Consider the following 16,601-nt stretch of genomic DNA (forward strand, 5'->3'; position numbering starts at 1 on the left):
GTACATTGTATCCCTGCAGATGTGATCCATTTTCAATCTCTAGACAAAGTAGAAGATGGCTCAGGTGACCAATCCAGCATAGGAGTAGGGTATGGGCCAGACCTGCACCAGGTATAGCAACCGAGAGTGCTTTGCCTGATGACCAGTTTCTTACGTGCAATGGAGAGGAAGCGTCACTCCCACATATCCAGTTTCAGTTTCATCATTGCTACATGCTCCTTCCAGTTTTTGCTGCATGCCCCGGCCCTTCCAAGCCATATCCCCAGTACCTTCAGGTAGTCTGCCCTGGCAGTGAAGTGGACAAAGGATTGGTCAGCCCAGTTCCCAAAGAACATGGCATCACTGTTGCCACAATTTACTTTGGCACCTGAGGCCAGTTCAAACCGATCGCAGATGCTCATCAGTCTGCAAACTGACAGCTGATCTGAGCAGAAGACAGCGATGTCATCCATGTACAGGGAGGCTTTGACCTCAGTGTCTCCGCTGCCTGGGATTGTCACCCCTCTTATGCCCGCATCCTTCCTGATGGTGGGGCAAAATGTTCTGTACAGCAAACGAGCAGGGCTAGGGAGAGAAGACATCCTTGTTGGACTCCAGATTTGATTGGAAAGCTTTCCGATTCCCACCCATGATTGAAGCTGTGTTACCAATTTGTGTAGACTAGTTGGATTCAAATATCATTTTGGATAGTACTCCATCATATAGGTGTGTGATTTTCTGTCAAAGGCCTTCTCCTAATCCAAGCTGATGAGGCAGGTATCCATCCTCCTATCCTGCAAATAGACAATAGTGTGCCTAAGTGACACAAGGCTATTCAAGATCTTCCTGCCAGGTTCAGTGCAGATATGCTCAATGTGGATCACCAACTCCAGAGCAGACTTGACCTGAACGGTGATGACCTTGGACAGAATTTTGTAGTACAAGTTAAGCAGTGAAATATCTTTCTCCTTTTCCCTTTTATTATGGGACTGTTCCACAGGCATGTGGCACCCTTGGATACCAAGCATCCCACTATTCTTCATGTCTAGAGTAGCATAATCACTTTGATCAAAGATTCAATGAAATAAGATACCTTGACTGATACCTAGGAAGGTTATCTTAAAAGGTTGGACAGGCTGAGTCTGTATCCATTGAGTTTAGAAGAATGAGATGTGATCTTATTGAAACATATAAGACCCTGAGGGGACATGACAGGATGGATGCTGAAAGCTTCCCCTTGTGGGAGAGTCTAGAACGAGGGGACACAGTTTAAAAATCAGGGGTTTCCCATTTAACGTGGAGATGAGAAGTTTTATTCTCTCAGAGAGTTGTGAACCTTTGGAATTCTCTTCCCTGGCGAATGGTGGAGACAGGGTCAATTAATATTTTTAAAGCAGAGGTAGATAGAGTCTTGATTAACAAGGAAGTCAAAGGTTCTCGTGAGTAGGCAGGATGTGGAGTTGAGGCCAAAATCAGATCAGCAGTGGTCTTATTGAATGGCATGGCAGGATGAAAGGCTCAAATGGCTGACTGCTCCTAATTCATACGTTGTATGATACCAACAAACGTTTGCACTTTCCAACATTATTCACTGCAACATTAGATGATTTTTTTCAATCTACTCAGAGGCTTTTTATGCCCACAAGCAAGGCCAGCTATCCTGGCTGCATAGACCTTTTCCATCCCTCAAATATATCCTTGCATGCAACCTTTTACACAGAGATGTTAGTGGGAGGAAACGTTGGTTTCATGCGTTTTCAATTTTTGAGATGTCTAAAAATACCAAAAAAGTTTAAACATACATGTTTTGATATTTTTAATATTAAGCGAATTAATCAACAAAGCACCTTAAAATCTGTAGCAAAGTCCATTATATATGACGCATACTGGTTCCTCGGTAAATTGAAAATGCCAGCATATGCCAAAATACCTAAGAATGTATCTTTAAAAAGTCCTTTCAGCGCATTACATTCTCTGAATCAACCACTCGTCATCACCATCATCATTTCCATAAAACCCTTACCGCCAAAATGACGTGAAGGAACCCCGAGGCCAGCCATCTCATTGGTTGACGCTTTTTGCCAACTGCAGTTCTGCAGATTGCACTCCCCCAACTTCCACCACCCCCGCTTTTTAAAAAAAACTTTATGGAAAAAAAATTAGCGAAGATCAATGCTTGAGAGTTTATTACTGTGTCGGTCAAAGACAAAACGGCCAGGTGGCTCCAACCCCCGCGTCCTCTTCCTCTCTGAAGGGACTGCCTTACTGTGGGACACAGACACACACAAACACATACACACAAAGCGGCGAGTCCGGAGCCATCTGCTGCTGGCAGGGGAGGGGTTCCAGGCGGCGGCACGTTACCATGGCAACAGTAGGGGATTTCGTGGCGTTCTTTGGAGTTTCTCTCGCTTCTTGGTTCGGATGAGAAGCAGCTGCTAGCGCAAGACTCAGAAAGCAACATATATATATATATATATATAAATAAATAAAGAAGTAGCAGTTCCATAGACTGCAGCGCTACGTGCCGGAAGATCGTGAGTATAAATATATATTATTTTAAATGGGGAGAGGGTCTCTTTAATTGAGGGATCGAGGAGCAGTTTGGTTTCTGACTATAATGAGAGCCACTGGGGTTCCCTCGTGCTTCGAATTGTGTCTTTTTTTTTGCCCGTTCGAAAAGAACGTTCCCCGGGAATCGGTGTCCGTACGTTCTAAGCACGTGAGGCTGAGCTTGCACTTTTTAATCGTATCAAAAGCCTTTTATTATTTATACATAAATTATGATTAAAACGTACACTGGGTGGATTTTTGACGACTCCCCTTCCTACGAACTGCGCCTTCATATATTTAAGATGAATAAGTGTAAAGCTATATAATGCCGGGATCCACTATTTTTATTTTAAGATAAATATTTTGCAAACTTTAATACTCGTGATTTTACGTGATAAGTCGTAATCGTGTAACATTCGGGAATCGAGTAGCATTTTCCGCTTTGGGGTTTTGTCGTGGCGCGTTTAACTTCCTCATTTTCAAACGTTTTATTTTTATTGGTAATTTTTTTTGGGGGTGGTGGACTTGAGATTTGTCAGTTAAATTGGCGGGTTAACTGTAGTGCTTTCGGTTAGAAACAAAAACGAAAGTAAGAGTTTACCGATTATTTGCTTTAAAAGCAGTTAGTGTTTAATGGGGGCCCCGGATTCTCGGCCTGGCGGAGAATGGGAAGCCCAGTAGATGGATTCTCGATCGTGTCAGTTTCCTGAATGAGATGTTACAGCTTGTCGAGAGAGCGCTGGAAACTGACAGATCCACGTGGTCAGAATGAGGAGACAGGAAGCGCCACCGCCCGGCCTCAGTGAAATAGTCCTTAGCCTGATTTCCTTCTCCCCTAAAAATGCAGTGTGGTGGATCACACCGTCTCTGCGCCATCTCCGTATATCTCCTATCTCCAACCAAAATAAATGATCCACAATCTCATGCAACTTGGCTAATCAAATACAAGACGATTTATTTTTTGCGGAGATTGGCCCAAAGAACCTAATTCACTCCTTCAGTACTTTGCAAATCCACGAGTCCTTGCCAGAACACTATTTAAAGCTGTGCATCCTGGATAATGCGATTAGCATTCTGTAAGAAATTCAGTAAGATTATTAGTGAAGTAGTACTTAGACGATCATCATCATTATTATACAGAGAAAGTTTAGATGCTAAAATCCGTTTTTGCAGGCTTTATTCTGGATTTTTCAACCTTCAATATTTTCCTTTCCTAAAGGCAACAATTCATGCTATTCATGTCATTCAAATAACCTTACTTAATGAGTTAGCCTATTCAGTGAGTGTGGGTGGAGGCAGTGATGGAGCATCACAGCCAAGCTCGATCTTGTCCTTGTCGTTTAACCATGCGTTTGCAGACATTTCAGTTGGATCCTCCCCTTGGAGAGCAGTAGCCAGCTGTTTGCCCCTACTATGCCTGGTTGATTTGATAAGAAGTTTGGATTACTTTAGCCTATGGAAAGTATTGGTCAGGAATATGTTGCATGTATTAATTCACATAGGCTTACATAGGATATACAGCACAGAAGTATGTACCCATTCAGCCTAACCAGCCCATGTTCCTTTTGAGCCTCTTCCCATCTTTCCTCACCTAAATCCATCAACGTAACCCTCTATCCCCCTCTCCCTCAAATGCTTGTCATGCTTCCTCTTAAATGCATCTATACTGTTCGCTTCATCCAGGCCCTGTGGTATGGAGTTCCATATTCTCACGAAAATAAAAGCAAGATACCTTAGATGCTGGAGATCTGAAATAAAACAAAAAGTGCTAGAAAAATTCAGCAGATCGGGCAGCATCTGTGCCGAGAGAAGCAGAGTTAACATTTTGAGTCCAATATGACTCTTGCCAGAGAGTTCCAAAGTTCCAAAGAAGTATCATATTGGACTGGTAAGGTTAACTCTGTTTCCCTCTCTAAAGATGTTGTCAGATCTGCTTTTCCAACACTTTCTGTTTTTATTTTACTTTTTCATTGCTCTTCAGTATATTGAAATACTGCTGTTTCAAATGTAAACACTCAGGTTCCAGAGATTGTCAACCAAATTTACTCCTAATGGGATCCCTAAGGTGTGACATATTGTCAAATGTGACAGTCTGCTGACTCCAAATCCTGCTGAGATAAAATGGGTGTTTTTATCACAGAGATAAAAACAAAAAACTGCGGATGCTGGAAATCCAAAACAAAAACAGAATTACCTGGAAAAACTCAGCAGTTCTGGCAGCATCGGCGGAGAAGAAAAGAGTTGACGTTTCAAGTCCTCATGACCCTTCAACAGAACTATAAAAGTCCTGAGGGTGGGAGGGGTTAGAGTATATTCTATTCAAATTATCAGGACTTTTATAAGTTAATAAATTTTATGAATTAACTATCCACTGCCATATTTTCATCATGAGTGCGCCATTATTTTGGTCCGGAGGGCAAGATTCTGTCAGGCCTTTCTGCCAGTGATGATATAATGTGGCTATTAGCAGTCATTCACTATTACTCCAGGGGTGACAGTCTTACCATAAAAGCAATACAAATCAGAAGGGGCAGGGTTTGACTGCACTTGAAACGGATGTCACTTAGGGCAGCAATTGGAATACTACAAGTGGTCTCTACCTGTAAAGGAGAAACATCAGCCAGGATTCATACTTCTGATCCTTATCCAGAAACTTCCATTGGAAAGTATAGATGATGATGTCAGCATGGATTATGCTTGATCATGATGTTCCTTGTAGTGAAGTTGCCCACTGATTTTTAAAATTCTTTCACAGGACATGGATGTTGCTGGCTAGGCTAATGTTTTTATTGCCCATCCCAGACACTTGCTGTCTGAATTCTTGCATGTCTCAGGCAAAATACTCGATGACCACAATCTTCAGTAGGCTATTGAGCCAGTACCTTCAGAACAAAAAGGGAGAAAATTGAGAAAAAAAACTCCTTAGTTTGTTGCTAAATGTAATGATGGTTAACATTATTATGGGTGATTAAACTTGTTTTCTCAATAGAATACATTTGTTAGAAAAGTTTTGAAATTCTACCTGAATCCTGTCTTTTTCTATTTATATTGCAGGCCTTGAATTGAAATGACTACCTTGTGCTGACATTGAGCAAGTAATGTTCTATTGAACTGATGAGAATACAGTCCTCTTGGGTATGTGTTATATATTGTGTGATATTGCTGTGCTCTGCCCCCAGCAGCTACTTTCTCTCTCTCCTGCTGTAATTGTGTACAGTGGTAGAAGCACATGTACTTGTTGTCCACTATTGATGGCACTTCTTTGGGATCAATGATGTGAGCTAGTCCAGCATTTTCCTTATCCTTTATCCAGTATTTCAAGACAAATATCAAGTATATTGAGATATAAACAAACGGCATATTAATTAATTGGGGAAGACTGCAGAAATCTGAGGTTCAGAGGCACCTGGGTATCCTGGTATATGAAATGCTTTGTTTATTGCAAGGGGAATGGAGTATAAATGTAGGGATGTTTTGCTGCAGTTGTACAGGATATTGGTGAGACTACATCTGGAGTACTATGTACAGTTTGGTCTTCTTATTTAAGAAATGATATAAATGAGTTAGAAGCAGTTCAGAGAATGTTCGCTCCACTGATTCCCGAGATGAGGGGTTATCCTATGAGGAAAAGTTGGACAGGTTGGGGCTGTATCTATTAGAGTTTAGAAGAATGAGAGATGATCTTATTGAAACATATAAGATCTTGAGGGAACTTGACAGGGTGGATGCTGAAAGGATGTTTCCCCTTGTGGGAGAGACTAGAATTAGACGACACAGCTTAAAAATAAGGGGTCTCCCATTTAAGATGGAGATGAGAAGAAATTTGTTCTCTGAGGGTTGTGAACCTTTGAAACTCTCTTCCCCGGAGAGTGGTGGAGGCAGGATCATTGAATAATTTTAAGGCTGAGTTGATAGATTCTTGATTGACAAGGGAGTCAACGGGCATAAAGGATAGAAAGGAAAGTGGAGTTGAGGCCACAATCAGATCAGCCATGATCTTATTGAACGGTGGAGAAGGCTGAATGTCCTACTCCTGCTCCTAATTCATATGCTCATATGTATGTTTGTATCTGAGATATCTGCGTTCCTCTGGCTTCTTGTACATTCCCAATTATAATTGTTCCATCATTCATGGCTGTGCCTTCAGTTGCCTAGACTCAAGCCCCAGAATTCCCTCCCTACACCTCTCTGCTGCCATACCTTGCTTTTCTCTTATAAGACACTCCTTAAAACCTACCTTTTTGACCAAGCTTTTGGTTTTCTGACCTAATATTTCCTTATGTGGCTCGATGCCATACTTTGTTTTATAATACTCCTGTGAAGCTCCTTGTGACGTTTCATTATTTTAAAGTTGCTATATAAATATAAGTTGTTGTTGTGTACTTTTATAAGGCAGGCCTCTTTCATTCACTTCTTTTTGAGGGTTAAAGTGCCCCAGTTTCTCCAATCTTCTCTCATAATTCAATTCTTTGACATTTGGAATCAGCCTTGCGATTCTGAAAAAAAAAGGTGCTGGAAGAACTCAGCAGGTCTGGCAGCATCTGTGGAGAGAGAAACAGAATTAACGTTTAGAATCCAATAAAGAGTCACACAGGAGTCTAAATGGTAACTTTGTTCCTCTCTCTACAGATGGTGCCAGACAAGCTGAGTTCTTCCAGCACTTCTGTTTTTATTTCTGATCTCCAGCACCTGCAATATTTTGCTTTTATTTTAGCCTTGTGGTTCTGCTCTGCAATACCTCCAGGACTGGAATATTTTGCTTATATCTTTGTATCTGAAGCTGAACATGGTACTGAAAGTAAAGTATTACCTAGTTACCATTCAATGAATTCTGCTGCTGTAAGCATATGTGAATGCTGGATGAGGTGAAGCTCAACTGTTGTACTGACCTGAGTCAAATGCCTTGCCTACTGTCCAGGCTTGATCATGAAGAAATTAATAAGACTAAAAACCAACATATCTCCTGAACCTGGTAGCCGACACCCTAGGGATTCAGAAGACTGCAGAAAAAGTGGATGCATCGGTTTTCAGAATTCCCTAGATTCTAGAACGGGTTTCTGTGGTTTGGAAGTTAGCAAATATAATCCCTCTGTTTGAGAAATGAGGAAGAGTGAATACAGGGAACTGTAGGTCAGTTAGCCTGCAGTAGCAGGGAGAATGTTAGAATCTATTATTAATGATGTGGTACAGCACACTTAGGAAGAGTCAGCATGGTTTTATGAAAGGGAAGTTGTGCTTGACAAATCTCTCCAGAATGGATAAGGGGGAACCATTGGATAGTTGAATTTTAGAAGGTATTTGATAAAGTGCTATGCAAGAGGCTGTTGCACAAGATTAGGGCTCATGGGATTATGAGTAATATATTAGCATGGATTGAGGATTTGTTATTTAACAGAAATAAGAAATAGAAATGAACAGGTCAATTTCAGATTGCCAGGGTGTAACTCGTGCCATGTCACAGGGTTCATTCAGTGCTTGGTCCTCAGCTATTTACCATCTATATTATTGACTTAGGTGAGAGGACTGAGTGTAATGTATCTGTTTGCTGATGGGACAAAGCAAGGTAGGAATGTAAACTGTGAGGAGGGCAGAAAGAGACTGGAAAGGAATATAGACCAGTGAAGTGATTGAGCAAGGTAATGAATGGGATAGAATGGAGGGAAGTGTGAAATTATCCACTTTAATAGGAAGAATGGAAAAGCACATTTTTTTAACTGGTGAGAGATTGCAAAATGTTGGAATTCAGAGGGAGTTGGGAGTCCTTGCACACAAATCACAGAAACTATACGTGCAGATACAGCAAGTAATTGGGAAGGCAAATGGCATGTTAGCCTTTATTGCAAGGGAGTTAGAATATAAGAATAGAGGATTCATGCTGCAATTTTGTAAGGTTTTGATGCGAGCATACCTGGATTATTATATACTGTTATGTCCTTTCTTAGGTAAGGAGGCCGTACTTGCCTTAAAGGGAGTGCAATGAAAGTCCATTAGATTGATTCCTGGGATGAAAGGGCTGTCCTGTAAGGAGAGATAGAGTAGAATGACCCATGGGGTTTAGAAGAATGAGAGGGTAATCTCATTGAAACATATAAGATTCTTAAAAAGCTTAACAAGGCAAATGTTGAGCAGCTACTTCCCTGCTTAGAGAGTCTAGAACTAGGGGTCATTGAGTTAGGAGAAGGGTTTGACCATTTTGGACTGAGATGAGGAGATATTTCGTCACTCGGAGATTCTGAACTTTTGGAATTCTTTACCCTGGAGGGCTGTGGAAGCTTATTCGATGAGTTTTAAGACTAAAATCGCTAGGTTTTTGGGCACTAGGGGAATCAAGATATATATCAACAGGGCAGCAAAGCAGAGGTAATGTAAAGTTCAACCATGATCTTACTAAATGGCACAGGCTTGATGGGCCATATACCCTATTCTTGCTCCTATTTTTAATGTTCTTTTGAAGCAAAAATAATTGAGTCAGAGAGACAGCAGAGGGTCCTGTCACCCATGGAATCAAACCCTTCAGCATGATTCGCAGAACTCTGATGCAGTATGGTAAAGGGAGAAAATTTTGGAGGATGTGAAGGTGGGGAGTGGTTCTCAGTTTTATTTTAAAGCAGCTGAGTTCTGAGGAATTTACTTGTAAGTGAGAAGCTAGTGGAGTAAAGATTTTTATTGTCCAATTCTGTACAGAGCCAACGTGTCTGCTACTGTCAGCAACAATACCCTCACACAATGAATATTATAAGAAGGACATTCAGTTCACACAAAAGCTTCAAAGCTTTGTTTTGTGTAAACTAGTCATTCATTCTTTTTCTATGGTTTGAATTCAAGTTCCATTTTGGGCGAACTTTAGCTGTGTGTGGGAGGAAAAGGGGAAGCTGAAGATAAAGAGGAATTACATAAAATCTACAGTTCATTCAGACCAACTAATCTATCCTGGTCAAAAACAGAATTACCTGGAAAAACTCAGCAGGTCTGGCAGCATCGGCGGAGAAGAAAAGAGTTGACGTTTCGAGTCCTCACGACCCTTCGACAGACTCTTTTCTTCTCTGCCGATGCTGCCAGACCTGCTGAGTTTTTCCAGGTAATTCTGTTTTTGTTTTGGATTTCCAGCATCCGCAGTTTTTTGTTTTAATCTATCCTGGTGTTGGTTGCTTCAAAATGTCAGAATTGAAGAATGATTAAGTGATACCAAGCCCTGTTGTTCTCATTTTCTCCCTTCCTCCAGGTATCTCCTGCTTTTATGGCTCCTCTCCTTAAACTGCTGACTTTCTTGGACAGGGTTGCTGGCAAGTCTGATGTCTCTCACACAGTCACCATACGTTATCTGTGTACTCTAGTGTTGTTGTGCTATTTGATAAGGAGGGTTGTGCCTAACCCTGCTCTAACCTGACATCCATGCAGGGACACCTTGCAGTTGGAATCACTGGATAACAATCAGTTGGCTGTTTCTCTCCCTCCCTGAACCTGGAAAGCAGTTGCTGGTTGTCATGCTTTCTGCTACCTGGGCTATGATTGGCTGGTTGAGCATAGTTTGGAGATAGATTTCTGGCACCTGTGCCTTCAGCTGTCTTGTCTCTCACTTCTGGAATTTCATCCCTCAACCTCTCCATCCCTCACCCTTCCTTTAAGACATGCCATAAAACATACCTTTTGAACAAGCTTTTGGTTGCCTGCCTAATAATAAAAAAAATACTTTTATAGAGCTTTTCACTACCACCAGAAGGCTCAAAGGGTTTTACAGCCAATTAAGTACTTTTCAAAGTGTGGTCATTGCTGTAATGTTGGAAATGTGGCAGCTAATATGCATACAGCAAACTCCCAGTTATACGAAAATCTGTTTTTGATATTGGCCAGAACACCAAGGATAATTTGGAAAAACTCAGCAGGTCTGGCAGCATCGGCGGAGAAGAAAAGAGTTGACGTTTCGAGTCCTCATGACCCTTCGACAGAACTTGAAGTTCTGTCGGAGCGTCATGAGGACTCGAAACGTCAACTCTTTTCTTCTCCGCCGATGCTGCCACACCTGCTGAGTTTTTCCAGGCAATTCTGTTTTTGTTTTGGATTTCCAGCATCCGCAGTTTTTTTGTTTTTAACCAAGGATAATTTCCCTGTTTTTCTTCAAAATAGTGCCATGCAATCTTTTATATCCACCCAAGCAGGCAGGTGGGTGTCCATTTAACATCTCAACTGAAAGATGATTCCACCAACAATGCAATATTCCCTCAGCATTGCACTGGAACGTCAGCCATGATTCTTATACTCAAACCCTGGAGTGGAACCTGAAACAGGAACATTGTGACTCAGAGACAAGAGTGCTAAGGCTGTCAATTAATGTCTTCTTATTTGACTTGGTGTTGATTTTTGCCAGATTACACTCCTACGAAGTGATTTAGGAAGTTTTACAATGTTCAAGGGGCTATATAAATACAAGTTGTTAAATCTGAGTCGGCCATTCTGTATCATTAAGTACTACACCAGACAGTGCATTTATCAACTAAGCCACAAGAGCGCTTCAGTTTTTGTAAACTCAAAAAGGAGGTCATTTCATCTAAGAAATATGAGATATTGTATGTAATGTTCTGGAGCCCAAAGTGAACAAAATTGTTACCACTCTTGAGATTGCTTTGTTACGTTAATCCCCTCTGTTTACTGAGGCATTCACAATGCAGGACTTCATTAGGCTCCTTAAACCAGCTGTTCTGCATAATCTATGGTGACAGTGAATGGCTGGGTCAATCTTTACTCTAATGACAGCTTTCGGAAAACTTTATCAGAATTAAGAGGCCTTTTAGCTGTTGTCTAAGTGTTATGTTGGCTCCTTATTAGGAGATAGAGATTGATATATTAGTCTATTAGTGAGTATGGGGTGTTTTTGTGTTTATCAAGGAGAGGCTGAATATACAGTGGGCCACTGGGATTTTTTTTAAAGCATTTAGTGTTTGTGGTTTAGTTCACAGGAGACTGATGTCCACACATCAATTCCTTGCTTCTGCATCTGCTACTAAGGAGACAGCTAAAAACAGTGCATGCTATTTTTGTTAGATCTGGTTTCCCCGTTAAGGAGCCACATATAATTATCATATTTTCCACAATTGTAGAAAGGAATAGCTTCCTTGGTGGCCTCTCCCAAACCACTCAGTAAAACTAACCTTTTTAAAAACATGGGCCGATATGCAAAGCTACATTAACTTCCCTGTCCCCTGCCATTTTGACTCTTGTTTTATATAGCCATTATGGATGGGCCATAAATAATGCATGTTCATTCAGCGATTCCAGCACATCAAAAGGTGCTTTTATACTGTGAGTGAAGATTGGAGGGAGATTACCCTCTACTGTGCATTCCATTAGATGAAATAAATTCTGTTTTCTTATCCTGGTGACATTGTAGATCCACATGGGGCATACAATTTTGCCTTGGATTGAGGGAAATGATTTTAGTAAACTGAAAATGTGAGGTAAAATACACATGATCGCAGCCACAGGAGATGTGATTTGTGACTTTGATTAGGGCTGTTTCAGTGCTGTGACAGTGGCAAATGCCTGTTTAGAGAGATTCAAACATGGGATTGTGGAAGATTTGGGAGTCAACCACATGCCCAAGCAAAGTTGGAGATCTGGGTGATAGTTTGCAAGGACAGCTATGTTGAGAGTAAAGTTTAGGGGATGGTGACAGTATGTGAGAAGAGGGAGTCGGTTATAGTGTCAGCTATCATGGGGGCCAAGAATTAAAATTGGATAGTCAGCAGTTTGATGGAAATGGGGGTCAAGGCAGTCGGAGGTGGGTTTTAGATAAGATGATCTTGGAGAGGGAATGAAGGCAGATAGGAGCCCAATTACAAAGGATTAGATCTGAGGCAGGGAGGAGCTTGGAGGAGATTTGCCTTGATGGACAATGGGCAGGGAAGAAATAGTAGAAAGGATGATCTCAGTCTTGGTTACAAAGGTCATGAGCTTGTTGGAACTGATATGGCAAGGAAGAGGGATCTAAGGAAAAGGTTGTTAATGGAGAAAAGAAAGCAGGGGCTATCTTTGATTTTAAGGGTGGTTCAGGAACAGTAGGTGGATTTGGCATAGGAGGATGAGGCCCAGTCCATCTGGCTGACGGATGGCTAAATCAGTTCTGCACCAAATATGCTTAAGTTCACATTAGCTGGACTTCAGCAAGTGAAAATAAGGACTCTGTTAGGCGAATGGCAAGAATGGGAGACAATTAGATTTTTACCGTGTGCAAATGGCATTAAGGGTAGTGTGAAAGGGTGGTGAGCAGATGGATAACTGCAGAAGTATTATGGTGACTGGAAGGCCAAAAGCATTTTAGAGTTTGAAAGTGCAGTTGTAAGTTGTTTCAAGCACCACGTGCAGGAAGAAGTGGATACGGAAGCGGGTGGTGAATGACACAAAGAAATGGTCTGAGATGGCTGTCAGTGATTGAGATCATGGGGGTAGAAAGACCAAGTGAGATGTCAAGTTCAAGGGCATGAGTATAAATATGGGTCGGAGAGTTTATGTGGAAGGACAGGGCTAGGGGAAATAGGAGGGCAGTAAAATCAGAGGATACAGAGCATAATGTGTTGAGGTGGAAATTTAATTTGGAGCCGTTCAGCACATAGGCTGAGAGAAATAAAGTAATAGGATATCTGAGCAAAATTGAAGATCTGTTGGGGAGTAGAGAATAATGATTTATAGAAGAGGCAAGAGGAGTGAAACAAAGCATACTCGAAGAAGGTAAAGCTTCTTTAGGGATAGAGAGACCGCAGTGTGATTTGATGATCAAATCACTCTACAGAGTGGAAAGTATAGCTACATGGGGAGGTTTCAGTCAGAGGCAAGGTAATTTTCAGTCACACCGTAATTTCAATGCTAACATCCATAATTGCCCATGGATCAAAAGGGCCTTGTTCTGGACTTTCTGGCAGTAAATGCGGTGGGGGTGAATGGTGATTGTTGATCTACCAGCAGCTGTCTGAAGAGGCAGTTGTGGGTGGGATGAATTGGGCAGAAAAATGATTGTCAAGATTACCCACCAGTAGGTATGTTGGCTGGATGGCTGGCAAAAGAGGAGGGTGGAGTTACTGCCTTTTAGGAGACAATGACAAGTCTCAATGGACCCTTTGGAGAATAATGAGAGAGGCACAGAGGGTATCTGTGGGGTGATCCAAAAGGGAGTTCAGGGGAGCTTAGGATTGTTGTAGGAGAGTATAGAAATACAGCAAAATTATAGAAAGTGTCATCGACAGTGCTATCAAGTGGCACTTACTCAGCAATAACCTGCTCAGTGACACTCAGTTTGGGTTCTGCCAGGGTCACTCAACTCCTGACCTCATTATAGCCTTAGTCCTAAGATGAACAAAAGAGCTGAATTCAAGAGGTGAGGTGAGAGTGACTTCCCTTGACATCAAGGTATCATTTGACTGATGATGGCATCAAGGAGCCCTAGCAAGATTGGAGTCAATAGGAATCGAGGAAAACTCTCCACTGGTTGGAGTCATACCTAGCACAAAGGAAGATGGTTAGTCCCAGGACATCGCTGCAGCAATTCCTGAGGATAATATCCTAGGCCCAAACATCTCCAGCTGTTTCATCAATGACCTTCCCTCCATCATAAGGTCAGAAATGGGGATGTTCGCTGATGATTGCACAATGTTCAGCACCATTCACGACCCCTCAGATACTAAAGCAGTCTGTGCCCTTATGAAGCAAAATCTGGACAATATTCAGGCTTGGGCTAATAACATTCACGCCACATAAGTGCCAGGCAATCTCCAATAAGACAGAGTCCAACCATCTCCCTTGACATTCAATGGCATTACCATCGCTGAATCCCCCACTACCAACATCCTGGGGGTTACCATTGACTAGAAACTGAACTGGACCAGCCATATAAATACTGTGGCTACAAAAGCAAGTCAGAGGCTGGGAATTCTGTGGCGAGTAGCTCACCTCCTGACTCCCCAAAGCCTGTCCACCATCTACAAGGCACAAGTCAGGAGTGTGATGGAATACGCTCCATTTAGCTGGATGTGCATCTCCAACAACACTCAAGAAGCTCGACACCATCTAGTACAAAGTAGACCACTTGATTAGCACTCCATCCACCAGCTTCAACATTGTCTCTCCACCACTATGGCAGCAGTGTGCACCATCTACAAGATTCACTGCAGCAATTCACCAAGGCTCCTTTGACAGCACCTTCCAAACCTGTAACCTCTACCACCCAGAAGCTCAAGGGCAGCAGATACATGGGAATACCATCACCTGCAAGTTCCCCTCCAAGTCACACGCCATCCTGACTTGGAACTATATCGCCATTCCTTCATTGTTGCTGGGTCAAAATCCTGGAATTCTCTTCCTACCAGCACTGTAGATGTACCTACACCACATGGAATGCAGCAGTTCAAGAAGTCAGCGCACCACCACCTTCTCGAGGGCAATTAGAGATGGGCAATATATGTTGGCCAGCAACCATTCGGTCTGTCATGGCTCCGGCAGGTCTCAGAAAGAGCTGTCCAATTAAATCCCATGCCTCGGCCTTTTCCCCCGTAAACCTGCAAATTAGTCCTCTTCAAATGCATGTCCAGTTGCCTTTTAAAAATTCCTATGGAATCTGATCCTACCACGTTTTCAGGTAGTGCATTCCAAATCTTAACTTCCCGTGTGAAGAAGTTTCTCATTTCCTTTCCAGTTCTTTTACCAATTATTTTTGCTTTGAATACCTCTATTACCTTCTCTGCTGTAAAGAAAACAATCCCAGTTTAGCATCATAGAATAGAGCAGCACAGAAAGTGGCTATTCAGTGTATCGAGCCTGCTCTGGCTCTTTGGAAGAGCAATCCAGTCACTCTCACTTCTTTGCTCTTTCTTTATATCCTTGCAATTTTTTTAACCTTCAAGTACTTATCCAATTCATTTTTTGAGGGTTGTTATTGAATCTGTATTCACGACTCTATCAGGCAGTTCATTCCAGATCACTTCTCCGATCTCTCCACATAACTGAACTCCCTCATTCTTGGTATCATCCTGGTAAACCACCTCTGTACACTCTCCAAGGCCTTGACATCCTCCTTAAACTGTGGCACCCAGATTTGTGCACAATACACTAGCTGAGGCCTAACCAGAGATTTGTAAAGATTTAACATAATTTTTTTTTAACTCAATGCCCCTACAAAGCCAAATATTCCAGATGCTTCCTCAGTCACCTTCTCTACTCATGGTTGAATAGCATGATACAATTTATATGATATAAAGAGGTGATACTTTTCCCAAGAATAATGGATCCATGGAACAGGCTACTAGCTGGGATGGAAATCCCCTCATACAAAAGGTAGACACTGTAACATTAATCAGGACCAGAGTGGTGTCCTGGACTAGCTTTGAATGCCTAAGAAATTTTCCAGATTTCAACCCCCTTTCCCCCTCATCATCCCATCCCATCCCATTTAACTTTTTAGCCTTTCCCAAGAGATTACCTGGTTTTCGGCTAGGTCTGTGAGCGTGTATATTGTGAAGCACACAGTTTTACCAACAGGCTGGAACGCTGGATGGAGCTTTTCCTGTCCATCCCTCCTTATTACTGTCACCTCCTCCAGCCCTACAATCCTCCAATATTCTAGCTGTACAAATTCTGGCCTCTGGCAGATTACTGATTTTTATCATTCTGACAGCGGTGCCTCCTAAGTGCTGGAATTCTCTCGCTAAACCTCTCCAGCTCTAGACCTCTATCTCTTCTAATTCTTTCCTTAAAACCTATCACTTTGACCAAGTCTTTGGCCACCCACCCTAATGTATCTTTACGTGGATCGGTGTCAAATTTGGTTTGAATATATTCAAATTGTGAATCATTTTGGGACATTTTACTATGTTTAAGACACTACATAAATGTAAGTTGTTGCTATTGTTATTTTTTGTTCACATGGCACCTGCGTGAGGTACCAGACGATATTGGAAGCCATCAAAATACACCCCAGTATAGGTTAATGCCTTCAGGAAAGGTAGAGATCAACACTGACAGAACTGAAAAGAATAACTCCTATGTCAGTGGAGCTGATAAATTTCAGGCCTCACGTATACAAAGCC

General features: G+C 41.9%; 1 protein-coding gene and 1 long non-coding RNA gene across 3 annotated transcripts in view; one reads left to right on the forward strand and one right to left on the reverse strand.

The window, feature by feature from the left end:
• The first annotated feature begins 2,181 nt into the window (after positions 1-2,181).
• Positions 2,182-16,601, forward strand: part of foxn2a (forkhead box N2a) — a 67,688-nt gene continuing 53,268 nt past the window's right edge. The window contains exons 1-2 of one of the 2 annotated variants that reach the window (XM_041213422.1): positions 2,182-2,516; positions 5,587-5,667. The gene's annotated coding sequence lies outside the window, so the exon portion shown is untranslated. Of the gene's footprint in view, positions 2,517-2,813; positions 2,845-5,586; positions 5,668-16,601 lie in introns of those variants that run through there. The other variant, XM_041213431.1, reaches the window with a different exon arrangement.
• On the reverse strand, positions 3,452-6,829 carry LOC121291836. The gene is made up of 3 exons (XR_005946095.1): positions 6,770-6,829; positions 5,133-5,414; positions 3,452-3,606 (listed from the first exon to the last, which is right to left on the reverse strand). It is a non-coding gene; the product is annotated as an uncharacterized LOC121291836 (long non-coding RNA).

This window comes from Carcharodon carcharias, chromosome 2, assembly GCF_017639515.1.
Source record: "Carcharodon carcharias isolate sCarCar2 chromosome 2, sCarCar2.pri, whole genome shotgun sequence".
Classification (NCBI taxonomy): Eukaryota; Metazoa; Chordata; class Chondrichthyes; order Lamniformes; family Lamnidae; genus Carcharodon; species Carcharodon carcharias.